This window comes from Crinia signifera, chromosome 3 (genome assembly GCF_055691185.1).
Source record: "Crinia signifera chromosome 3, ASM5569118v1, whole genome shotgun sequence".
Classification (NCBI taxonomy): Eukaryota; Metazoa; Chordata; class Amphibia; order Anura; family Myobatrachidae; genus Crinia; species Crinia signifera.
The window spans coordinates 307,186,808-307,214,759 of NC_139219.1; the positions used below are offsets into that span (position 1 = coordinate 307,186,808).

Genomic DNA, 27,952 nt, shown 5'->3' on the forward strand with positions numbered 1-27,952 from the left:
ACGAGTGAACAGATATTATTGAGATATTAATAACATACCGCTCGCCATCAAATATTTCCAATGTTGCATTCTGAGACATCGCAGGGTTCAGGGAAAGCTCTGTTTAATCAGCTTCTTCTAGAACATAACATCGACTTCAAAAGCTTTGACATGCACGGTGATATTTCATGGTCAAACGCTATTGTAAAGTCAGGAAAAACAGATAGAAATGGAAATTTAAACTGCTTCAAAATTTTTAATCAACAGCAAATTTCAATTTGAAACCATCTCCAAGTGAGCAGGGGAACGTTTCCAGAGAGAACATTGTATCGCAGTAATTGTCCTGGCAACAATGAAATATTCCTGAAAGGGGCATCTTCAGAAACACATGTCGGATTGTGTTAACATATTTAAAATTGTGGTCATGAGACAAAGACACTGTGAGGAGAATTCGACCACATGGCTGAATGTGTTGCAAGTTATCGACCAAACCGCAGCAATTTCTATCATATTCTGGAAGCTGACATCTGACCACTTATAATGAGATCCCAATACGTGAAGAAAAGATCATACTTAGGTCAGGATATTTTCGAAGAGATTTTAAAGATGTCATAAATGCACTACAAGTCGTTACTTTCTTAAATTCCAAGGAACTCTACGTGACAGTAAAGTTAATTGTTGGTCCCGTACAAATCTGATGACATTTCCCGCAGAGAAGACACTGATGTACAGTTAATGGTGGGTTGGGACAGACAGTGACATCATCAATCCCTGCCCCCATTCAATCCAAATGCCGTGACTTGCAGGTCTGCGGATTGGGGGTGGGGCACATACAGAATGATGTTAAAAAAACATGTGATTTTAGCCCTGCTCCTCTTCGAGCCATAGAAAATGGCAGCATTTATCTCTGCCGCCAAGGGTCATCCAGGGGGTTCGAAGAACAACCGGGAGACTTGCCCACTTTTCCCTGGAACCGGTTGAGACACACGATTTTCAGCGGAGTATCTCGGCCATTCTTGGAGAATAAGCAAAAAAGGGAAGAAAGAAATAGGCAGCGCTCTCAATGATGCCTACAAACAAGTGAAACAATACAATGTTTTAATACACATTATAATAAAAATAAAACAACACTAAAAGTTGGGGTAGATCAGTGAGTAAAATCAAATTCAGGTACAAAGTGATACTGTATTGTTGGACCTGATGGAAATGAATCTAACCTGCATTGAACCAAGGTGGCAGTCCCAGTTTCACCGCTGCCTTCATAGATGGACTCCAGAAGGCTAAGTATTAAAAAATGTGTGCAATGTGGGCACCCCTTGTCCTCAGGGACCCATGTCCACCCATCATAAATATGCCACTGGTCTGTCCCATCTTCCCAGTGGCGTAAGTTTGTCCCAGTTGCCCGGAGGCAAGATTAATTTTGGTGCCCCCCTCACACACACAACCTTAAATTTTACATTATATATATGTTTTCTGAAATGTATGTGCTATATATATATATATATATATATATATATATATATATTTAGAGAGAGATAGATAGAAAGAGAGAACACATATTTCAGAACTCCATTACAAAAGAGATATTGACAGTTTTCAATTAACTGATTTAAACTTGCAGGGCAGGAGAAGTGCCCCCTTGGGAGCAGGAGCCCGGCGGCAGATGCCTCCATTGCCTCCCAGAGTTCTGCCTCTGCATCTTCCTAGTGGTGAGATTGCAGCTACCTACAGTACCAGCGTTACCTACAGTACCAGCGTGTTCTTCTCACCTACTAGGTTCTGTCCTGTCTCTCTAGCAGTGATGTCAAAGCTCCCAGCAGGTTCTCCTCCTCTCCTGCCAGGGTCTGTCCTGTCTCCCTAGCAGTGACATCACAGCTCCCAGCGTGTTCTTCTCCTCACCTACTAGGTTCTGTCCTGTCTCCCTAGCAGTGATGTCAAAGCTCCCAGTGGGTTCTCCTCCTCTCCTGCCAGGGTCTCTCCTGTCTCCCTAGCAGTGACATCACAGCTCCCAGCGTGTTCTTCTCCTCACCTACTAGGTTCTGTCCTGTCTCCCTAGCAGTGATGTCAAAGCTCCCAGTGGGTTCTCCTCCTCTCCTGCCAGGGTCTGTCCTGTCTCCCTAGCAGTGACATTACAGCTCCCAGTGGGTTCTCCTCACCTTCTAGGTTCTATCCTGTCTCCCTAGCAGTGACATCACAGCTCCCAACGTGTTCTTCTCCTCACCTACTAGGTTCTGTCCTGTCTCCCTAGCAGTGAGATCACAGCTCCCAGCGGGTTCTCCTCCTCTCCTGCCAGTATCTGTCCTGTCTCTCTAGCAGTGATATCACAGCTCCCAGCGGGTTCTCCTCCTCTCCTGCCAGTATCTGTCCTGTCTCCCTAGCAGTGACATCACAGCTCCCAGTGGTTTCTCCTTCTCTCCTGCCAGGGTCTGTCCTGTCACCCTAGCAGTGACATCACAGCTTCCAGTGGGTTCTCCTCCTCTCCTGCCAGTATCTGTCCTGTCTCCCTATCAATGAGATCACAGCTCCCAGTGGGTTCTCCTCCTCTCCTGCCATGGTCTGTCCTGTCTCCCTAACAGTGAGATCACAGCTTCCAGTGGGTTCTCCTCCTCTCCTGCCAGTATCTGTCCTGTTTCCCTAGCAGTGAGATCACAGCTCCCAGCGGGTTCTCCTCCTCTCCTGCCATTAGCTGTCCTGTCTCTCTAGCAGTGAGATCACAGCTCCCAGCAGGTTCTCCTCCTCTCCTGCCAGGGTCTGACCTGTCTCCCTAGCAGTGACATCACAGCTTCCAGTGGGTTCTCCTCCTCTCCTGCCAGTATCTGTCCTGTCTCCCTAGCAGTGAGATCACAGCTCCCAGTGGGTTCTCCACCCCTCCTGCCAGGGTCTGTCCAGACTCCAGTCTCCCTAGCAGTGGAATTTCCCTAGCAGGGAAGGTGTGCAGCCTGGCTCTTGCTGTGCATGCATGTTGAAATGGGACAGACCTTAGAGAATTATTATATAGCGGTACAGCGAAAGTGGAGCGAACCCTTTACACAAACATTTATGAAATGGCATAAATGGGCAAAGGTTTTTATTTTCCATTCCCCTAAAAAACTCACCAAGAATCACATTGTATCAGTTTGTGCTCTTTCTAAGGAAAACTATCATAAATATCTAATAGGGGCGGAAATACTTATTGTTACATGTACAAAAAATTATTATAATTTATTATCTCACATATTTAAGAACATTCACCTTATTTCACTTCAAACCTTTAATTAATACATACAACACTTTTTAATAAACACCAAGGAATTCCTACAGTAGGCTTAACACATGCCCCAGGTAAACTTTAACACTGCGGCAGTCTATCAAGCTCTAATGTGGTTCAAACATCAAGAAACAAGTTCAATTTGCCATTAATATCTTACAACCAGAACATTTTATATACACATCCTGTCACTTCATCTGTAAACACAACCAAAATGTCTGGCCGAGGGGCGCTGTTTACAGTGTAGCCTGCTACTTCCATAGATCAAGAGTATGTTATCTTGAGTGTTAAACGGAAAAGGCCGGTGGGACACTAATCTGCGAGATGAATTTTGACCCCGTATTATTCTCCCGCTGACATGTAAATCCTTTTATAGACATGCAAGTTCTGTACTGATTCCATCAAACCAGCTTGCTATCTTAAAAGATAAAGTGAAAGGTTCCCTCTGCAACGAGAAGAGAATAGTCCATTTATTCAGGCGACTGAAATCACTGTACCTTGAGGTCTTAGATGACAAAGACTAAGAAGTCTATTTTAAACACGTGGAAACTGAAGTGCTTTGATACTGCATTATTGTGTCCACATCGAGGCCAATGTTCTTATGCGTACCGCGTTAATTGATTGACACTACTTAACCCCTAATCCGGCTAGACTAAACAATAAATCAGCTGCACACATGTACATACAGAAAATAACTAGGCGTTTGTCAGCAAGCTGGGAGTTTTTTTTGTGTGTGTTTTTGAATTTTCTTTTTTATTTTCCTATGCTAGACACTGAAGGTTGTGATATGCCAAGAAAAAGCAGGGAGTGGTCCCTAAAGAAATGATTATGAGGTTATGGAGCAACCTAAAATAAGCCCAATATGGTAAAAATCCACATGCAAAAATGTGGCAAGGAATCGCATACGATGGATAAAATGAAGTTTTGGTCTTTTTTTGTAGCAGGTAAACAGCATACCAGGTAATCAGCATAGGCAAGGCTGGTTACAGCATTGCAGCATACAGATGTAACAGTATGGTCCCTACCGTAGCTCACACCCCCGGCATATCACCTGGGCAGCTGTTCCACCATCAGGATCCCTGACTCTCTGCCCTGGAAACACTTATATCAGGAAAGCAAAAGTGCTGCTACTGCTGCTACTCTAAAACCTGGACCGTATATAATATATATAAATATATTATAGCTATTAAACGGTTAAGTATCCTACTAAGTAGACTGAAAGGTAAATTGACTAAAGCTTCTAAAAATTAAAAGAGGTGACATTGCCCATAGCAGCCAATCAGATTATGTTTATCATGTTCTAGGATGCAATGCCGGGCCAGGGTAGAGCAGAGGCGCGTCATCGGGGGGGGGATAATAACTGTGCTGAATCTTAAACACAGTTATTATCCGGTTTTACATCGACACACCAATAGCGCCTAAGTAGCTTTTTTGCTTTTCAAACAAGGCTAAATGATGGTGATCTGAAGGGACTTGGCATAGTCCGGTTCCATATGATCATGCCACTGATCCATGATAGATTGGCAAAAAAGGCGGTATGCATTTGTGGAGCAAAGAGAACCGGTGGGAAGAGAGATAAGGTCAGATATGTAAGTTGGAGAGGAATGGGTGATGACTTTGTAAGTGAGTTTGAGGAGCTTGAATTGGATTCTGAATTGGAAGGGGAGCCAGTGTAGGGCTTGTAAGATAAGGGAGGTGGACATAGTATGTTTGGAGAGGAGGATGAGCCAGGCAGTAGCATTGAGGATAGATTGGAGTGGAGAGAGACATGTGTTAGGGAGGCCAGAAAGAAGAATTTTACAGTTGTCCAATCTGGAGTTCACCAGTGAGTGGATGAGAAACTTTGTACAACCTGGGTGAGAAAGGGTCTGATCCTAGGGATAGTTTTGAAGTGGAAACGGCAGGACTGTGAGCGGTGCTGAAGGTGTGGTTTAATGAGAGGAATAAATCAAGCATTTGATACTGTGCATTTGATTGGGTGAAAATATCTGCAGATGGGTAGGGAATTGGCTATGTAATAGAGAACAAAGAGTGGTTGTGAATGGTGCCGTATCAGATATGATACCGGTACTAAGTGGAGTGCCCCAGGGTTTTGTTTTGGGGCCCATTATGTTTAACATTTTTATTAACGATATTGGAATAGGGTTACTCAGCAATGTATCCATCTTTGCGGACGATACAAAACTTAGCAAAGTCGTCAAATCATCAGAAGATGTCACCATGCTTCAAAATGATCTTGCAATTCTAGATGAGTGGGCAAAAAAATGGAAGATGAGGTTCAATGTAGATAAATGTAAGGTTATGCACCTTGGGAGACACAACCAGTGTGCAAGTTACAACCTTAGCGGAGAGGAACTGGGTAATTCCATACTTGAAAAGGATCTAGGAGTCCAAATAGACAGCAAACTGGGATGTAGTGCCCATTGTAATGTAGCTACAAAAAAGGCCAACAAAATTCTGGCATGTACTAAGAGGGGAATGGAAACTAGGGACTCAAGGGTAATTATGCCACTGTATAAAGCATTGGTGAGACCTCACCTCGAGTACATAGTGCAGTTCTGGGCACCACACTGTAAAAAGGACATCATAGAATTAGAAAAAGTCCAAAGGCGAGCAACAAAGCTTATTAGGGGAATGGAGAATTTAAGCTACGGGGAGAGATTATGCAATTTGGGACTATTTACATTGGAAAAGAGACGTTTAAGGGGGGACATGCTCAACATGTACAAGTATATCAAGGGCCAATATAAGGAACTGTCACACACCCTCTTTTCTACTAGAAAGGAATCTAGGACACGAGGGCATGAGTATAGATTAGAAGAAAAAAGATTTCATTCAGCTAGTAGAAAGAATTTCTTTACGGTCAGAACAGTCAAACTCTGGAACTCTCTTCCCAGAGAGGTGGTAACGGCTGGCTCATTAAATGCGTTCAAGGCAAAGTTGGACAAACATTTACTGGAGAAAAACATCCATGGGTACAAATAAGAAATATAATCTGTCTGTAAAATATCAGAACCTACCAAATCAGCAATGGATATCTATACCAGGTTGAACTAGATGGACGCAAGTCTTTTTCAGCCTTACCTACTATGTAACTATGTAACTATGTAAGAATAATGCCAAGGCAGCGTATTTGAGGGTTACAGGAGCTCATTAGAGGCCACTGGAGAGCCCTGGTCTTCTACAACTACAGGAGTGACCTGCAACAGCAGGAGAGTTTTTACCGTCTGCAAGCTGCTTTTGGGGAGGAAGCACCATCCCAAACCACTGTATTTGAGTTGTTTGCAGAATTTTGGCACAGTAGACGGTCCCTAAAAGCTGACGAGAACTGCCTGTGTCCGCCGTCACCTAGGACAACATTGCTGCCATGCAAGCCATAGTTGAGGAAGTTGCCTGGGTGACCAATGCCCAGCTAGATGAGATAGGCATCTAATCAACATACATCTGGTTGACACTGCCCATCATCTGACTCGCGAGCAGAAAGAGGCTTGGGTGATTGGCGCTGCAACATGCTGGTGAGGTTTTATAGAGGTCGCTTAAACTCTGTCCAGGAGATCATCCATGGCAATAAATCCTGGATGAAAACTTTAGACTCAAAGACCAATCAAGAGTTACACTATTGGACCCCAGTTGGAGGTGTGCCACCACAAAGGAACAAACAGATGGTGACTGTTTTGGTGGCCAAGTCATGCAATTACTGTACCACTTGTGCATTGTCACTGGGAACTGGTACACCAACCAATGCCGGCCGCAATAGACTTTAATGATAAGCAGTGCTCAAAGGTATCACATGACCAAAGAAACATCTACAAAATGATATTTTGGAAATAAAATAAAGGAATATGACCCCTTTCACTTGCTCTAAACTTCAACCAAAATTGACTACAATATTATCCCCCCCCCCTCCTTTTAGCACGGCACCTTGGGAAATGGAGCTTTATTGCACATCACAAGTTACGACCCCTCAGGTAACAAGTAATATCCACCTACAGCAGTTTTGGAGTTAATTGTGTTTATAAATTCATGAAGTAAAAAAGAGAAATATTTTATTTGGCCTAAAGAGTGATATTGGAATATTCTCAATCTATTTGACATATGTTTGAACAGTAGATTTCTTGGCTGGGCAAGTCTAGAATCTACAGTACTTTCCCAGGCAGCCCTCATCACACCCCTGAGCTACTGATTACATCGGGAGAAGTCAAGTGACTGGTTTCTATTCTGAGAACGAATCTGTGAAGTTCCCATGGTGTTTATCTAGATTCTAGAACATTGCATTTAAATAATTTTGAAGCAAAACCAAACATCTCGTGAAAAAATGTTTCTCTTTTTTCCGGTGCTCAAACTGGTTACGGAGATGCAGTAATATCCCTTTCAGATTGCACCTAATTACCGGGTTCATGCTGGTTTGTTGCCTGTTTGAACCAGTAATCTAAAAGGGCTTACTGGGTCCAGTAAACCGGCGTCAACCCGGCATTATGAACCAGTAAAAAATCAGGGTTCTAACCGGTTTGTTGCGGGGTTGCTGTGCAGTGTAAACGGGTTAATTGGGTTGAGGAACCCAGTTCCCATTTACACTGATGGAGGAGGCAATGCTTGGACGAGCACCAGCTCCAAGAGCTGTTCCCCCTACCCCCTTGATGACACTCCTCCGCTCTACCCTGAAGTCAGGGAAGGGGCAATATTGCTGGGTCACTGAAGGGCTCAGAAAGAGCAAAATGCATGGTTGCATCGGGACCGAACCATTTTAAAGTCCTGGTGTGACCCTGCATTTTGCGATGTGAAAGTGGTATTAGTGATGTCCAAGAGTCTGCAGACATCATGGGCGAGATTTATTGTGTTTACCGTTTTACCAAAAATGCGATTTTTGCACAAATCGCCCTGTATCGCCGTTTTTTTAAATCGCATTTTTTTCCAGAAATCAAATATTTAATGAGGTGTGTATTCCGACATGAAAAGTGCGAGAAAGTGCGATGTAGGGCGATTTTCGGGATGGAAAGTGCGATTTTTTAGTCATGAAAAGGTGCGATTTTTAAAAAATGTGCGATTTTCTGATTGTAAAAAAAAAAAAATGGTGTGAGGTCCCCCCTCCTGTACATAACCAGCCCCGGGCTCATTGAGCCGGACCTGGTTCCAAAAATACGGGGGACAAAAAGCGTAGGGGTCCCCCGTATTTCTGAAACCAGCCCCGGACTCTTGGACCGGTCCTGGTTCCAAAAATACGGAGGACAAAAAATGTGGGGGTCCCCCGTATTTTGAAACCAGCACCAGGCTCCAACAGCCCGCAGTGTCATGTCACAGCCGGGGGACACTTTTTACACAAGGTCCCCCGGCCGTACCATGAGCACCGTGGCTGGTCAGCCTTGGACGGGGTACCTGGAGGAGTGGGGACCCCCCCAATTAAGGGGTCCCCCCCCCCAGGCTTCACCCGTCCAGGGCGGAAGCCCGGGGCTGTCACCGGCGTCCCTGGCCATTAGACGCCGGCCTGATAGTGTTAAAATCACATTCCTAACATTACTTAATACAGGAGAACTACAAGTTCCAGCAGACCTCCCCTGCAGGCTGGGACTTGGGGAACCACAAGTCCCAGCATGCGGGGCATTAATGGGCCCGCTTGGACCTGTAGTCCACCTGTAAAAAGAATGTTAAAATAAAGCACACACACAGAAAAGTAGAACTTTAATACACATCCACACACACCTCACTTTTACACCGCTATACATACCGATCCAGGATCCAGCGCTGGTCTCTCTGCAGCAGAGCCGGACAGCCCGCACTGACAGCGGGCTGAACGGCTTCCTCCGATGCAGCTAACAGCTTCTGTCGCGCTGTCCCAGCGCGACACAGGCTGAGAGCGTCTCCGGCTTATGTGTCTCCATGGAGACGCATAGCTCAGCCAATCAGGACTGAGCTATGCGTCTCCATGGAGACGCATCGGCCAATCACGCTCTCAGCCTGTGTCGCGCTGGGAAAGAGCGACAGAAGCTGTTAGCTGCATCGGAGGAAGCCGGTCAGCCCGCTGTCAGTGAGGTGTGTGTGGATGTGTATTAAAGTTCTACTTTTCTGTGTGTGTGCTTTATTTTAACATTTTAACACCCGGTGCTGGTTTCAAAATACGGGGGACCCCCAGATTTTTTGTCCCCCGTATTTTTGGAACCAGGACCGGTCCAAGAGTCCGGGGCTGGTTTCAGAAATACGGGGGACCCCTACGCTTTTTGTCCCCCGTATTTTTGGAACCAGGTCTGGCTCAATGAGCCCGGGGCTGGTTATGTACAGGAGGGGGGACCTCACGCCAATTTTTTTTTTACTTTTACACATATTTTACCAAAGAACCATAAACAGATCACAATGATCTGTGCATGGTTCTGACTAAATCGCCATTTTTCTGACAAAATCGCCAGTCAGGATCAGGTCTATTTTTTTTTTGACACTTTTGACCATTTTTGTTGGCGATTTCCAAATTCGAATCTCATTAAAAATGCGAATTGTATCTTTTTCAATGGGGAAAACATCTGGATGCGAATTCCGGAGTTAAAAAAAAAATCACACTTGCAGAAAGTGCGATTTCGCGGCAAAAAGTGCGATTTATGCCGCAAATCGCCACCCATTAAAAAATCGATTTGGGAAAAAAATTAAAAAACGGCCGTTTTTGCGATAAAAATCGCCAAAAACCCACCATCGACCTCTAATAAATGTCACCCCATGTCACAGCGAACTCATCCCAAACATAGGCTGAAAATTGGCATTTACATATTAAGATCGGCTAAATGTCATACTTTCCTTTCATTGGACATCGAGGTATTAAAGGCAACACAATATTCATGTAACAGCCTTGTAACTGAAAAGGACTTACACAATCACTCTCTAATGGACAAAACCAAGTGCACTGCAGGTGGGGCTGATGTAACATGTGCAGAGAGAGTTACATTTGGGTGGGGGGGTGTGTGTGTACTTCAAACTGATATCTACATTGCAGTGTAAAAATAAAGCAGCCAGTTTTTACCCTGCACAAAAACAATAAAACACCCAAATGTAACTCTCTCTGCACATGTTACATCAGCCCCACCTGCAGTGCATATGGTTTTGTCCATTAGAGAGTGATTGTGCCTTTCCGAGTGAATCAGAATAACCCCCAATATTTCTAAGTGATTTTATTGTGTATTTATCTATAAACGTGGTTTAGCTCTGATCCTTGTATTTGCTTAATGCATCATATTGAGGCAATAAGAAATTAATAGATAAATGTATTGCAGGTGCATGGTTCCAAATATACAGCCACTGGCTGAGACGGGATACATACGGATTACCGGGGGTCAGGATGCCGGCAGTCAGAATACTGACACCGGCATCCCGAAGTAGGAAATCCTGATAAGGGTCCGGTAAGTATATTTACTCCCCCTGCACCCTAAAACTCCCTCCCTGCTGCCTAACCCTAACACCTCTGCAGCCTGACCCTAACCCTCCCTGCTAGTGCCTAACCCTAACTCATGCTTCCCACTGCCTAGCTCCCCTACTAAGTGCCTAACCTTCCCTCCCCATAGTCTAACCCTAATTGCCCCCCCTTGCAGCTGAACCTTAACTCCCCCCTTAGTACCTAAACCTAACCCCCCACCATCTTCGCCACGCCTACTTGCCCCTTCACTCACTGTTCGAGATTCTGGTGCCGGAATTCCAATTGAAGTTGGGGATCCAGCAGTAGTCAGGATGCCAGTGTTGGTATTGTGAACATGAGCATCCTAACCAGCATCCCAACCACTAGGATGCAAAATGCATCATGCTGAGACTTGCCCCCCAAATTGTGTGACATGCTGCACCTAAGCAGTCACTTGATGTGTATCAAACTGCATCTAAAACCACACCGTGACTACCACCACAAGACCATCACGGTACCAGTAGGGTCTGCACACCATATGCAGACCACTAAACATCGGTTACTTGTGTTTGACTCTAAACTGTGTGCGCCTGTGAATTAGGCCAACTGCCTCTAGGCCAAACTGCAGAGTCTATTCATGAAGTAGTAAAAATAATGGAAAAGTGAGCCAGGGGAGAAGTTGCACATGAGATCCAATCAGTGTCGAGTTAACATTTCTCAAATACATTCTATAAAATAATAGATAGGAGCTGATTTTTGCCATAGGCAACTTCTCCATCGGCTCACTTCTCTACGTATTTCACTGCTTCATAAATGGACCATCATTTAGCAGCCCCCATACATTTTGGGGATATGTCACTTCATAAGTATCTGTCACAATATTCAGTATTTTAGTGTTACCTGCTTGTGAAATCCTGCTGGTTCTGCTCTGCCTTCCTTTGCTGCATGCTGCTGACCAGCTCTGTGTTAAGGTGCATACACACTGTACAATTTTTTTGACTAATTTTTTGTCCAATTTCATTCATTTCGGCCATTCTGAACGAAATTGCTCAAAATATCTTTCAGTATAACTGCGACGAACAATGAATGATACCCGCCAGTTGTTCATCAAGATTGTGTGTCAACTGTGCATGCAGCTCAATTTGGATATCTTTCAAAAAGTGCCTATAAACTGTAGCTAGATCTTTCGTCTTTCGTCTGTCATCAATATCTTTCGTCAACATCTTTCGTCCAGGACACTGGATTCAAGGAAAATGTCTTTCAATTAAATTGGTCAAAAGAATTGTACAGTGTGTACACCTTAAGTTGAACACTGCAGGCTGATTGCAGCACCTGGGGGAGTCCATGCTGCCAGGCAGTTCTGTGTAACCTGAGCATTGCTTATTGATTACAGCACCTGAGTGAGACATGCTCAGCCCTCACTGATTGAGGCACATGTGAGAATACAGTTCCTTGTGCTTCCTATAAAAGGCAGTCTCTGGCAGACAGTCTCTGCCAGAGTATAGGGTGTCACATCAGCTCTAGCATTACTGTGCCTTTTCTGATTATCCAGAGATTCCTGATTACTGTGTATGAACCCGGCTATCCTAGTGACCACTCTTTTGCCTAAATCCTTGTGTACCATACCCTGTGACTACCAGTTCCTGCCATGTGGGGAACCTGTTCAGGGGACCGCAACCAGCATGTCAATAGCAGCGAAGCCCAAATCCCAACTGGAGGGGTCACTGGCAAACACCTATGGCGTGGTAAGATTCCGCACCCCTGAACCAGGTCTAGTCAATCCTCGGGCTGTTAACTGCTATCACAAGCTAAATTATGTGACAGTGTTATCTTAAAACAGCGGAGGATTAACTGCAAAAATAGCGTTAATAAATACGCCCCAGTAAGGAAAGGGTCTCTACTACTACTAGGGTAATGGGGCCTACACATGTAGTGATTCAGGGACATTTTCTAAATCAGCAGATGAGCAAGGGGGTGGAGCTTCTTTACATAGCATCCTGCTAGCGTCCACCCTTGGGAAAATCACTCAGTGTGTATGCACTGAGCGATTATCAGCCCAGTGATTTTCCCCATCATTGTTGTCTATACATGCTGGGCAAAATCGCCAAGTCCTTATGGACCATAACAATTCCCATTGGTCTCCCGTGATATGTCAGTGCCTGCGATGGTGAATACCTCACTTTAGGTAGAAGGTTGAAGCAATTTATTAAGCTGAACACTTGAGTCACATACTGTATATGCAACTTATGATGACATAATTAACAGGAGTAGTCTTGGCATCTTCTATGAGGTCAAGATGAGGATCTCACCAACATGGAGCAATGGTTCTGTATTTGTGGGGGCGATGCTGATATAATGAATGTCATACGCATAATAAGGTAACATTAAAATTGAATGCTGATGCTAAATATGTCCTGAGATAACACTGTTTTAAAACGTTTATTTCAAACAACCATTCTAATGGTTATAATGCTCTTCAAATGTAGAGAGAGTCACATACATAAACCGAGTGGCATAGAACCGTGTCCGGTCACCAGATCGATGGTGTCTAGATTGACAATCAATTGTTGACCACTACTGGTCGAACGCATCTAGTTAGACGCCTAAATATACTAAATATACTCTAGATTGACAGTAACAAAAGTTAGACGCAAGTGTTAGATCGACAGCAACGTGAACGACAGTTATTAGTTCGACATGAGTTTTAAAAAAAAAATTGGTGTCTATTTTGACATAGGTCAGCATGGACACCATATGGGTGTACTATGTTCCCTCGGATGGTTTGCACTGCTCGCCATTAGATGCCAGTGATCCGCTACACCAGAACCCACAGAACACAAGTGAATCACATTGTAATTGTTTCCCTACCTGATCGGTGGCTATTTGTTGTATGCAGGGCCAGATTAAGGGTCAGCTGCCCTCCCCCTGCACCCGCGTCACCAGGCAATTTGCATGGAAACGCCAAGCATTCTCATGGGAACACCCATGAAACGCTGGGTGTTCCCATATGCACATTGTCCTGCCCGTCACCCCACGCCCCTCCGCGCCCCCTGCCTGGACTTCTATGTGCGAGCGTAGTGGGTGCTCGCACACAGTGGCTGCAAATGTGCACAAAAACATATGCGCAGTCACAAACAATCGGTCCCCCGTGCGAACGGGCGGTGGACTGTTTGAATCTGAATAACCCCCTATGTGCATAAGCATTGCTACTCCTGTGGAAATTTTGAGCATTGTTTGAGTAGGCAGTGCTACAGATGGAGCCGGACTTATCCTTGCAGTGGCCTTATCCGTCATCCACGCTGGTGGCTGGCTCCCGCCAGGGGGAGTGCACGAGACGACCACGCGCCTGTGGCAACGGAGCTTGGCGGGGGTCCCGATGCCTCCCCCGCCGTATCCATCGGTCCCCCTCGCCACCCCAACCCCCCCCAAACTGGGCAGCGTCTCCCCGAAGCGGAGACGGGCAGGGAGACGCTGCCCAGGCGCCGCGTGTGTCTTACAGTCTCTCTTGCCAGCGCTCGCCAGTGCAAGGGTTCAGGCGAGCGCCAGCCAAAGAAGAGCCCTGCTCCATCTGTAGTTCTAGTTCTGTGGGAAATTTGTGCGTTAGGGGTGCTACTCCTGTGGGCATTATGTGCGTAAAAGGCGTTACTACTGTGGCCATTATGTGCCCACAGAAGTTTCTGGTGCAGTGTGGCTATATTTTTGCTGCACACCAAAGTTTTGTTTATGGAGGTGGGGGGCACCAATTCCCTTTCTGGTACACAGCACCAAATTGTCTAGTTACGGCACTGCTATGGTCATCTAATGTACATTACCGTACATTACTGCAACGCTTGGGCGTCTACCTGTCTAGATCGCTGGTATCTTCATCCTTGATAGCAATATTGTCTAAGTATAAAATCACATGCGAAGGATACTCCCATTGGCTTAAAAAAGGTGTTTCTATGGGAAAACTTAATAAAAAAGGCTTTATAAATCAATCCATGTGTGAGACTTTTTGACTGGTCTATCATTTGCTGTCTGGTTTGATTTGGGATGAGAGCTCCATTCAATATGGTGACAGGCATTCTACATGAACAGGCAGGAATTCCCTTTCCATCATAACACTTCCTGCGATGCCGGATACAAATCAGTGTCTGAGACACCTGCATTGTATGGCGGGAGTAGGGTGGCTGCCTAATTGTAGGGTAAATAAAGGCTGGTAGGCACTTCGACAATACACCTTGCTTTCTGTTATGAGTATAGTAACAATGCCTTTTTTAAAAAGGACAGGAAGATACAGATTGGAAGTCATAACATAGTATATAACTTGCACCTGTACACATTATAGAACTCTATTATACAACAACAGCAGGTGATGGGAAATTGTGTAATGCTATATACAGTACTCTGCAAATGTTTTATCCAGGTGTGGCAAAATGCTAAGAATGCTTTCAAAAGTTACCACCCTTTGCCTTCAAAACAGCATTAGATCTTCTAGATACACTTGCACGCAGTTTGTGAAGTTTGTGAACTTCTTGGAGAATGAACCACAGTCCTGTGGATGTAGACTCAAATATTCAGTTTCTTCATGTAATCCCAGACAGACTCGATGGTGTTGAGACAGCCTATTTGGGGGTCATTTAATCACTTCCAGGGCTCCTTGTTCTTCTTTATGCTGAAGATAGTTCTTAGTGATATTGGCTGTATGTTTGGAGTCATTGTGCTGCTACAGAATTAATTTGGAGCCAGTTTGATGCCTCCATGGTGGTAGTGCATGATGAAGGCCAAACTTGACATGAACTTCCACCATGCTTCACTATTCTCTTGCCCTTTGTCGAACAAACTGTCTTCTGTTACAGCCAAATAAGTTATTTCAGGTCTTGACTCATTAGCGCAGAGTACCTGCTGCCATTTTCCTGCTCCCTAGTTCTTATGTTTTTGTGCATAGTTGAGTCGCACAACCTTGTTTCCACATAGAAGTTATGGCTTTTTGACCGCAATTCTTCCATGAATGCCACTTCTGGACAGTCTTCTCCAAATAATAAATTGGTGTGCCTGGTTCCAGTTGGTTTCTGATAGTCCAAAGATAATTGCACTGTTCGACATCTTCCAATTTAGGAGAAGTAACCATGGTATCTCTTTAATATGATGTATAAGATTCCTTGGCCTACCACTGCATCTATGGTCCTCAATGTTGTTCATTTCTTTGTGGTCTTCAAAAGAGCTTGAACGGCACATCTTGAAACCCCAGTCTGATTTGAAATCTTTGTCTGGGAGAGACCTTACTGATGCAGTACAACTGACATGTGTCTTGTTGCTAGGCTCAGTCTTCCACAACCTTTGTAGAAGAGATTTGCTCCTCCTCACCCAGTTTTAGCTTCCTATATAGCTGTTTCTAATTCAGTTAATGACTGTGCTTTAAACTTCACATAAAAATTATGATAATTATCACCTGTTATGCATGATGAATAGTCATACACCTGACTACAGCACAATCCTACAAACTTCCATACTTTGCAGGCAAATGGTGTCCCACCAAATAGTGATTTACTTTAGATTTCTCTTCTGCTCTTTTATTTTGCATTTTGATAACTGATACAACAAAATGAAACTATTAACAAGTCTATATCTGAAAGGATTGTAAAGCTGTGTACACATTAGACGACTTGCACAAGATGCAATGTTGTGCACGATTTCCCTTGAGCTCCAAGAATAATAAGGGCCCTTATTCTGATCGGTGCGGATATTCCCGCTTGCGTACGGCCCGCCGATGTTGTTCGTCTGCGCATGTGCAGAGGTCACTCTGCGCATGTGCAGGCGATTTCGCCGCACGGATTCTTTATACGCCGCACAGGGGGCGTAGAGGGGCGTGAGGGGCTACTTAGCCTCATTACCCTATGCATACGCCCCGCGTTTCATGGGCGTTCCCATGCAAACGCGGGGCGTATGCATGGTAATGAGGCCGTGACGCGTGGGTACGGGGCGGGCATCTGACATCGCCGGATGTCAGCTGCCCGCCCCCATACATGATTTCACACGGACAAGTGTCCGTGTGGTCTTGTGTGGCGGGACCTGGTGGAGCGTGCGGCCCTGCATTCGATGTTCGGCGACCATCGAATGCAGGGGGCTGCTCCCACGACGGAGGAGGCGTATCCCCGTCCAATTTCATGCGGATCGCCACATATCCGCGTACAGACGGCAGGTGGCGATCCGTATGGAAGGCGGGGATTCGCCTGCACGGTCGTGGCCGCATATTCTGATCGGGCCGCACCGATCAGAATAAGGCCCACGATATCATATACTAACCAGAAGTTTGTAATATATAATCTGAAAAACCCAATAAACAAAGTTTAAAAAAAAAAAAAAAAAAAAAAGATAGTGTATACACACTGTGCAACCCTGCTAAAGCTATCACCAGTGGTCAAATCCAGGAGCATACTGTCGATAACAAAACTGCACATGTATATTAGTTATTTATTAATCATTTTTTTCCCACACCTGTTTAAATCTTTTGAACAGTATTGTCTGTCTTCTTTATATATCACATATCTATCTATAAATCAATCAATCAATCAATCACATATCTATCTATCTATCTACTGTATCTATCTACTGTACTTTGTAATGCCCCTTATGCACGGGATGATCTTACTTAGTGTTGTGTGCTAAGTGATGTAGGGCAGACAATTTGTCCAGTGGCTAAATCGCCCATACACACGTAGCGATGTGTGTATGGGCGATTTCTGCTAACTCATTGTTCCTTACACTAAAGATCTGAGTGGGTGATGGTGACGCGCGTCACTACGTAGTACCGCCGCTATGAGCCATGCACATGGGTATTCTTCATTTCTAAGCACTCTAGATAGATCACTTAGAAAATAATTAATAATCTCCCTGTGTGCGCCCCCTGACTTTCTATATACCGTATATATCTACTGAATGTATGAAAACTGCATGTAATAGATCATTAAATAAAATATTATTTTGCAAATAATGCTTTGGGAATGAGCTGGTGTCGGCTGAGTATATGGTACAGTAGTAGCATATCACTGTGGAGACACAAGGTGGTTCACAAAAATGTCAGTTATAATGACTCATTTTGTTATATTTTAAAATAAACCACGTACATAAAATGACTTTATCACATAATCTGGCCATTTCTGTGTCCAGCAAACACAGTACTTATTCCATTGTATGTGCAATTGTTCTACAGTATCTAAGGACACAACTTCTGTATTCCAAGCACTTTTAGTGGTATCTGAGAATCTTTAAAAGACACTTGATATATCAGCTTGCTGCCAAAACTAGTTTTAGATGGATTTAGTTCGTACATTTTTAGAAACAGCTTGGAAGTACGATCTGTTTATATAATGGAATTATCTTAGTTTTCCATTATTAAAATGTTTTAAATGTAACTATGGTAAGGTAGCAGCGATATCTCCCCGGGAGGCTAAACATACTGTACTGTTACAGGTTTGTCAGGAATACTACTGTTAAAGAATGCTGTTCCGTTGTTAACCTTTAGATAATATGCAACGCCACATTAATATTACTAAATATAGAAATACTAGAAGCATGTTCCCTAACAGCAGATTGATGGGACTGGTTAACTGAGTGGTCAGTTATTACTGGACTCCTCTGGACGTGAATAGTGCGCAGCTTTTTACCATCCTGGACCTCAACATTGCCAGATTCAGCCAAGCAGCGACTGATCTTTAGTGCAAGCTGCCTCCGTCCCCTAGGCAACTTGCCAGCCTACTGCCCATTTTTCCCTCAAATGCCCTCTTTCAAGCCCCTCACACATTCAACTTGTGCAAAATAAAAAATAATAGCTCTTACCTGTACCCCCTTTATGATATGTAACTTTGCCTTTTTGGACCCCAGGGACCCCCACAGGCAGGGCCGCCGATAGGGGGTGCTGTGGGTTAAGCTGTCCCGGGGCCCAGCCTCTGGAAGGGCCCATGCATCTCATTTTGCCCACCGCAACCCCCGTCTGCCTCCGCTCTGCTGTCTGTGCTGCGCTTGATGCACTGAACGAGGCACAGGCTTCTTCAATGCTGGATGCCGGTGGCCAATTAAAATGCTGCACCTGCTTTTGAGCCAATCAGAGCTTGTGTAACGGTAGCCAATCAGAACGGCTGCCGGTACACAAACTCTGATTGGCTCACCAGCCAGTGCTGCGTTTTAATTGTCTGCATTCAGCAGGAGGGGATGATGGAGCAGGAGTCGGGCGGTAAGTGAATTGAGGGGGGGGCCTGGAGGGCCCAGAATGGAAATCAGTCCCGGACCGCAAAATTCCTAGTGGCAGCCCTGCCCATTGGTTGGGATTGGGGGTTGACCGTGAACCTAATCTGGACCCAATCAAGCCACCAAATGCATACCTGACAAAGAACCAGACAAATAACAGATGACAAAGGGTAAATATAAATATATAACATGGGTACAGGGCCAGTGCGATCCATCTCAGCACCCTAGGCAAATCTGAATTGCCGCAGTCCGCCCCCCCCCCCAGTCGCAGGAGACACTTCTGTACCCCGCTCCCCCTCCTCTCCCTCAACATTGCCACTGACCTTCACAGGGAGGGGGCGCAGATGCTACCCAAAGATTGCCGCTGTCCAGCAAAGGCTGTGGGTGCAACCCGCCGACCAGATCCACACCACGGGCGGGCTCCAGGGGGGGGTGCGGGTGTGCGGCATTGATACGGCTCACCTGTTGCTGGCTGCTGGTACTTGAAGTTGGCGGGAGCAGATGCGCTGCTGCTGTACAGCTCAGTACCGCCCTACAGTGGCCGGCGCCCTAGGCAAATGCCCGAAGCTACTTAGTGGTGGCGCCAGCCCTGCATGGGTACTTTGGTACAGTAAAAAAAAAATGCAATGTTATTTAGTTCCATAAAGGGACTTTTTCAGGCTGAACTGATATCCATGAGAATATATTTGTTAAAGATTTGCAGGGGAATAAAGGAGGATTATGAGGCTGATATATTTGAAGTATAGCCTACATCTGTCTCTATTCATACATGTTTATCTCATAGTGTGCATACTGCAGCCCAGGTGTCTAACCAATCAAAGACTTTAATAGTCATAAAACAAAATCTGAACTTCCTCCCCATTCACCGACAATGATTTCCTTACCAAAACAACGGCTCGGCCTTGACAGAAGCTATATTTTTCTATAAGTGTTTCACAGACTAATGCATGATACTCAAGAACAAGGTTCTGTTACCTCTCATACAAACCAGACGGCAAGGACAAAATCAAAACCGGAAATTCAGAGCAATGTTTTTGAAGGGACATTTTTTTGAATCATGGCGATGAGTCTAAAAAAATATTTATTACAGCTGTGTTTATTAGCTGTCGCCTATTTGTGACTTCATGGCATGCCATTACAGTTTCTGGTGTACATCCGTGCGTATGTATATGCTAGGATGGAGATGCCTACAATAAGAATATGCAGATGTTGTAATACCGCCTGGTGCATCGTAAAACCCCAGATATAAATGTATGTATGTATGTATGTATGTATGTAGGTGTGTATGTATGTATGTATGTATGTAGGTGTGTATGTATGTATGTATGTATGTATGTGTGTATGTTCCACCATACTGTAACTCTGGAATGACTGCAGCAGTTTACACCAAACTTGGTACACACATGACTTACAATCTGGAAAAAAATACTGTGGGGGTTAGACGCCCCTAGCGCCCTTGTGGGGGTCCGGCCACTACACAAAGTGAGTCAGGGAAGAAACATATGGCAATGTTGCATAACATAGAGGGGGTAAAGGACATTGATGGGTTCAGGTTAGGGTCATGGCCACTTAGAACCCCAATCCCCGCCCACCGGGGCCCAAAAAAGGGGTCCTGCCTACACAAAGTGAGCCAGGGAAGAAACATATGGGAAAGTCGCATAACATAGAGGTGGGTAACGGATATTGATTGGGTCGAGATTTGGTTCACAGCCACTTACAACCACAATCCCGACACCGCGGGGGACCGGACACTACACAAAGTGGGTCAGGGATGCAAGATATTGCAAAGTTGCGTAACTTAAAGGGATTACATGGGGCTTAAGAAAAAAACCTGTGGTCAGATCTGTGAGCCCACCACAGACAGGTGTATGCTGGTCACACTATGGGCATGGCCAGCGGTTAAGCTTAAAACAAAAGGATAAAGTTCAAGTACTGGTAATTGCACAAACAAATCCGAACAATGTCAGGTACCTCAGCACAACAGATTCCAGGGCTTTTAAAGTTTCCAGTGTCAGACTTTTTCCAGATGTGCCCTGAACGAAGAAGGAAGGGAGATAGGCAGAGACAAACGGACAAAGATAACACACTCCGTCACTAAACTTGCACCTTCTCCACGACGTCCCTTACAGGTCCCTGCAAGGAAGCAACAACAACACCGTGCAGGGCCTAACTCTTACTAGTGTGCATGCAACTAACTAACTACATTACATAGCCCTCACACTATGTGTGTGTGGTGCGACACAAACTAACAGTATTACAACAAAAGGTTGCCCTGCACGGAAAACAACATACGCCATTACAGTGCAAGAAACAGTGGCAGAACCAACTTTTATACTGCTGCCTTTTATACCTAGAGCTAGCCATCTCCTACACACTCTAAAATGTTCCTGTTACCTACTAGGGGCCAGGGGAGGTGACAACCGCACAGCCTGTCCACCTCCTACCCCAACCACCCATGGAAAAGTCTTTGCCCAATAAAGGAACCACAATCCTGGGCCTAACCCCTTCCCTATTCACCTGCAGACCTAGGGGCCTGAATAACACCCACAGGTCTGATGCCTGCCTAAAAGGGCCATGGATGGCCCACCTAAATTACCTACGGGCCTAATGCCTGACCTATCATGGGGCCACGGGCCTGGAGGGCCAGATTAATGGTAAATGGGCCTTGGGGCCCGATAATAACGCCCACGGGCTAAGAGGGCACGACTTATGTGCCCACAGGCCAGGAGGGCCTGACTGTGCTCACGGGCCTAGTGCCCTAACTACTGAGGTTGTAAGAGGCTGCGGGTGGGTGCTCCGTTAGCGCTTTTGCTTTCCACCCCCCGCTGGCCTCTCTAGTACTGGCCTCCATATTCTTTTTTTCTGCCGCAGGCCCATCCTGGCCAGCGACAGCACTGCTTCTCCTCTTCTTCCAGATGGTGCCAGAAATCTTCTTTCTTGATCCCTGCATCTTCTGGCCTCTTCCCCTGTCTTCTTTGTCCTCGGGCTTCTTCTGTCTTCTTCCGGAGCACTCCTGTGCTCCGCCAACGGGGTGCTGTCCTCTTATTCCATCTCCCAGCGGCTTCTGACGTCAGACCCCGGGGCCGAGTACTGTGCGTGAGCACTGATTGGCTTGCTGCGGCTATCTCCCATTGGCTGCCGATTCGGAAGCCATGCTTGGCTCATGAATGGCGTCAGTGTTTAAACGCCGTGGGCAGCGGTTTCCATTGGTGGGCAAAAAGGCACCAATTTCAGACAGCCTCTGCTCCTTCCGCCGCAGCTGTGCCAATTCCCGCCGCCACGCTGTCAGTGCTGGGGTCCCCGCTGGGGACACAGCTCCCTCTCCCTCTGCCACTGCTGCTCCGGTGCTGGGAGCAGGGGAGCTTTCCCAGCACCAGGGCACATTACTACAGTTCACAGATTTATCTTTGGGATAAACCAGTATTCTAAAAATTATAGTATGTCTATTTGTTAGAAGCCATTGTCATTCCTGAGGCAATTTTTAGTCAGTTGCCTTTTCATGAAAAACAGGATTTCTAATAAAAAGGATGACTCGCTAATGTCATGATGTGACTAATAAACACCACTAGGCTCCATCCCTGGCACTGCAAATTATAGAATTGCTTCATGTTGGCCGCCCCCTCCCTACGGCCCTACTGTTTCAACTGATCCATCTCTTCAGTGACGTGACTCCAGCCAGGGCCGCCACTAGAAATGTTGGGGCCCGGGACTGACCTACAGTCCAGGCCCTCAGCAGCACAGTGCCATATCTCCGCCGCGCCCCCCCCGTGCCTGACCCCGCGCCTGCCAGCACCCTGCCTCCCCCTACCTCGTCCCCACGATTACTTACCATCACCCGCGGCAACGTCCTCCGGCTCCTTTAGCCTCCACGGTTCAGAGCGCACACTGCACAGTGCAGCCTGCAGAGCACCGAGCCCCTCTGTGTTCTAGGCTCGGCACTCTGCAGGCTGCACTGTGTATTGTGTGCTCCTAGCGCCGGTGCCGGGGAGGCTGTGTGCGGGTGTGGGGGGAGGCTGTGTGCAGCTTCCCGGGCCCCTCCAGAGGCCAGGGCCCGGGACATCTGTACCCAGGGCACCCCCCTGTCGGCGGCCCTGACTCCAGCAGTGCCCCGACATATAACGAAAGGAGACAGAACGGAGTGCTCCCCCTCTAACACGCATCTTCCTCTCATATCAGCAGGGGCTGGCTGGCAACTTTTAGCCTGGGGGGCAAATCCAGAGCACTGGCCCATAAGTAACAGCGTATTGTTAAATGGCGTTTTTTTCATAAAAAAAACCTAATTATTAATAAAAAAAGATAATAACGACAACACAGACTGCCCCCCTTGTATAATAACAGGACACCACAGGTTGATCCCCCTGTTTAATAACAGGACACCACAGGCTGCTGCCCTGTATAATAACAGGACACCACAGACTGCTCTCCTGTATAATAACAGGACACCACAGGCTGCCCCCTGTATTAAAATAACAATAGAGATGTTAGCAGGTTCAAAAAGAATATTGGACTCCAAACACAACATGGGTAAATGTTCATTATTATCAGTTACACACCATCCGACAACTAGGTGTGATGCAAATTGTCAAGAACAAAAGGTTGAACTACTTTTAAAAACATTTTTGTGCCAAATCACATAGCGTGTCAGACAGCACATACCAATGCGTTTTTATTATTATTGTTTTATTTTTTTGGCAAAGCCGGCAGTTACAAATCACATGGAGTTAAGGAGTATCCACATTATTTTCTTTTCACTGTAACTGTGAATTACCAAAACTGTCAGGTAAAATTCTGTCCTGTGTTACTGAACTGGATCAAAATACCAGTGGAGTAGTCAGAGCGGTATGGGTGTGTGAGGGAGGGTGCAGCGTGCAGGGCTGGGGTATGGGCATTGGTGGATTTAGAGGGGAGGGAATTTTGTAGCTGAGGACCAGGGCTTTCCAACAAGCCCAGCCCCGTGTCTCTAGCCCCCCGGCAACTGGAGATATCGCCTGGCAAATCTGTAACGTTTTTCCCCATAGGATAATATGGGACCCGTTAATTCCTACCCCCACCCGGTTCCGACTGCTGCTAGTTCCCCCACTGGCATCACAGAAGCTTGTGGTTGATCTCATTCAATTCCAAATCTCTGGGCCTTCAATATGATACCTGGTACATATCGGTCAATCTGTTCCAGAGATATTGCGGATAAACCAGTGTTTTTATTTTTGGAATGTAATTTCATGGCTGTTTATGTGCTTTGAGGTTTCACTGGACCAAAATCATTCAAAGCCCACTCAAAAGTTCTTCATTATGATACTTGTCTCATGTAAATGGGTCAGTTTGTTCCGAAGATATAAGCGGTTAAATGAGATAACTGGTTAAAGGGGGGGGGGGGAGGGGTTCACTTTTGTCGCCATGGTGGGCATGCATACTTTAAATGCCAGGGACTATTTTTAATCCCATTCCCACCCTCTCTCTGCCGCTCTCTTAGCATGTACACTGGCACCACCAGGGGCGGATTGGGAATTAAAAGCAGCCCGGGAAATATGTTGAAGCAGCCCTGGGGGGGGGGGCTGCCCGATTTTTTGGGGTGTGTGGCCTAGTGATATGAGGGTGTGGCCTATTTCAATGAGGCCACGCCCCATTTTCGCCGCTGTTGGGGGCATGGCTAGTGGCTCTCTGAACTGCTGGCTATGTCCCCAGCCCCTCAGGCTGCAGAATAGGCGCATGGGAGGGGGGACGCTCCATTATACATATGCCGCACACTGTGATGCCCATTATACATATGCCACACACGTGATGCTCATTATACATATACCACACACCGTGATGCCCATCATACATATACCACACACCGTGATGCTCCATTAAACATATACCACACACCGTGATGCTCCATTAAACATATACCACACACCGTGATGCTCCATTATACACATACCACACACCGTGATGCTCCATTATACATATACCACACAACGTGATGCCCATTATACATATGCCACACACCGTGATACTCCATTATACATATGCCACACACCGTGATGCTCCATTAAACATATACCACACACCGTGATGCTCCATTATACACATACCACACACCGTGATGCTCCAATATACATATACCACACAACGTGATGCCCATTATACATATGCCACACACCGTGATACTCCATTATACATATGCCACACACCGTGATGCTCCATTAAACATATACCACACACTGTGATGCTCCATTATACACATACCACACACCGTGATGCTCCATTATACATATACCACACACCGTGATGCTCCATTATACATATACCACACACCGTGATGCTCCATTAAACATATACCACACACCGTGATGCTCCATTATACATATGCCACACACCGTTATGCTCCATTATACATATGCCACACCGTGATGCCCATTATACATATGCCCCACACCGTTATGCTCCATTATACATATGCCACACAATGTGATGCTCCATTACACATATACCACACACCGTTATGCTCCATTACACATATACCACACACCGTGATGCTTCATTATACATATACCACACACCGTGATGCTCCATTATACATATGCCGCACACCGTGATGCCCATTATACATATGCCACACACCGTGATGCCCATTATACATATGCCCCACACCGTGATGCTCCATTATACATATGCCCCACACCGTGATGCCCATTATACATTTGCCCCACACCGTGATGCTCCATTATACATATGCCACACCGTTATGCTCCATTATACATATGCCACACAATGTGATGCCCATTATACATATGCCACACACCGTGATACTCCATTATACATATGTCACACACCGTGATGCTCCATTATACATATGCCACACACCGTGATGCCCATTATACATATGCCACACACCGTTATGCCCATTATACATATGCCACACACCGGGATGCCCATTATACATATGCCGCACACCATGATGCACCATTATACATATGCCGCACACCGTGATGCCCATTATACATATGCCGCACACCGTGATGCCCATTATACATATGCCGCACACCTTGATGCCCATTATACATATGCCGCACACCATGATGCCCATTATATATATGCCGCACACCGTGATGCCCATTATACATATGCCGCACACCTTGATGCCCATTATACATATGCCGCACACCGTGATGCCCATTATACATATGCCGCACACCTTGATGCCCATTATACATATGCCGCACACCGTGATGCACGCTTACCGCCATGCTCATTCCACGGTTTAATGCTTGTTGCCAAGGAGGTTTACATGCTCCTACCCATAGGGAAGCAGTCTGACAGCCGGGCAGAAGTGGTGGGCTGCCTGGCTGTCTTCAGAGTGGGTCCACTGCTTTTAGAAATCTTGCGCTGGGCCAGCAGTCAATATGAGCACACATTTGCATGACAACACCTCTCCCCAGCACATATTTACATGTCACCCCCCCAGCAAATATTTCCATGTCACACACACCCCTCCCCAGCATATATATATATATATATATATATATATATATATATATATATATATATATATATATAATCACATACACAAGACCCCCACTAACCGTATGCCTTATGCTGTGCTTGTGAGGCTGGAGTTCGCCTTCGTGATTCTTCAATTCAAGCAGCACCAGCCAATAACCCCCTGACCCCCGCAGCTAGCCTGCACAGACGCAGGGGGAAGCGGGCATGACCAGGAAAGCAAGTGGAGGGGAGGCGAGTGAAAGGAAGGAAGAGCCTCTCCTCTCTTCCGTTACAGTACCTGGTTCATACAGCGCGGCAGGGGCCGGCGGCCAGAGTGTACAGCTCAGCCAGGCAGGATTCCCTCTCTCTCCAGCGACGTGGGTGACAGGAGGCGGCGCGGAGAGCCAGCGGGCAGCGGTTTTCTATTCTGGCCGCTGCAGTGCTGCTTCCGGCTATCAGCACTAGGTATTGCATGATAGCCGGAGCGCTGAGCAGCTTCCGGGTACTGCTAGCGGCCGCAGAACAACTGTCCTGCTAGTCAGCCGGCCGGACTCTCGGACCGGCCCGCCAGGGGGCTATATTGGACCGGCCCACCTGGAACTGGCCCGAATTCCCGGTGGGCCAATCCGCCCCAGGGCACCACTAACACCGCCTCCCCCCCTCCAAACCTTCTTTTTGGGTGCAGGGCTGGGTATAGGTGTGTGAGGGAGGGTGCTGGGTGCAGGGCTGGGGTATGGATGTGTGAGGGAGGGTGCAGGGTGCAGAGATGGGGTATGGGTGTGTGAGGGAGGGTGCTCGGTGCAGGGCTGGGTATAGGTGTGTGAGGCAGGGTGCAGGGCTGGGTATAGGTGTGTGAGGGAGGGTGCTGGGTGCAGGGCTGGGTATGGGTGTGTGAGGGAGCGTGCTGGGTGCAAGGCTGGGTATGGGTGTGTGAGGGAGGGTGCTGGGTGCAGGGCTGGGTATGGGTGTGTGAGGGAGGGTGCTGGGTGCAGGGCTGGGTATAGGTGTGTGAGGGAGGGTGCTGGGTGCAATGCTGGGGTATGGATGTGTGAGGGAGGGTGCAGGGCTGGGTATAGGTGTGTGAGAGAGGGTGCTGGGTGCAGGGCTGGGTATAGGTGTGTGAGGGAGGGTGCTGGGTGCAATGCTGGGGTATGGATGTGTGAGGGAGGGTGCAGGGCTGGGGTATAGGTGTGTGAGGGAGGGTGCTGGGTGCAGGGCTGGGGTATAGGTGTGTGAGGGAGGGTGCTGGGTGCAATGCTGGGGTATGGGTGTGTGAGGGAGGGTGCTGGGTGCAGGGCTGGGTATAGGTGTGTGAGGTAGGGTGCTGGGTGCAGGGCTGGGTATAGGTGTGTGAGGGAGAGTGCTGGGTGCAGGGCTGGGTATGGGTGTGTGAGGGAGGGTGCTGGGTGCAGGGCTGGGTATAGGTGTGTGAGGGAGGGTGCTGGGTGCAAAGCTGGGGTATGGGTGTGTGAGGGTGGGTGCAGGGCTGGGGTATGGATGTGTGAGGGAGGGTGCAGGGCTGGGTATAGGTGTGTGAGAGAGGGTGCTGGGTGCAGGGCTGGGTATAGGTGTGTGAGGGAGGGTGCTGGGTGCAGGGCTGGGTATGGGTGTGTGAGGGAGGGTGCTGGGTGCAGGGCTGGGTATAGGTGTGTGAGGGAGGGTGCTGG

The 27,952-nt window shown here is 46.7% G+C and overlaps 1 long non-coding RNA gene across 1 annotated transcript; it reads right to left on the minus strand.

Moving 5' to 3' along the window:
• On the minus strand, positions 1 to 26,746 carry LOC146062781 (uncharacterized). The gene is made up of 2 exons (XR_014471522.1): positions 26,584 to 26,746; positions 1 to 1,049 (listed from the first exon to the last, which is right to left on the minus strand). It is a non-coding gene; the product is annotated as an uncharacterized LOC146062781 (long non-coding RNA).
• Between the last annotated feature and the right edge of the window lie 1,206 nt (positions 26,747 to 27,952).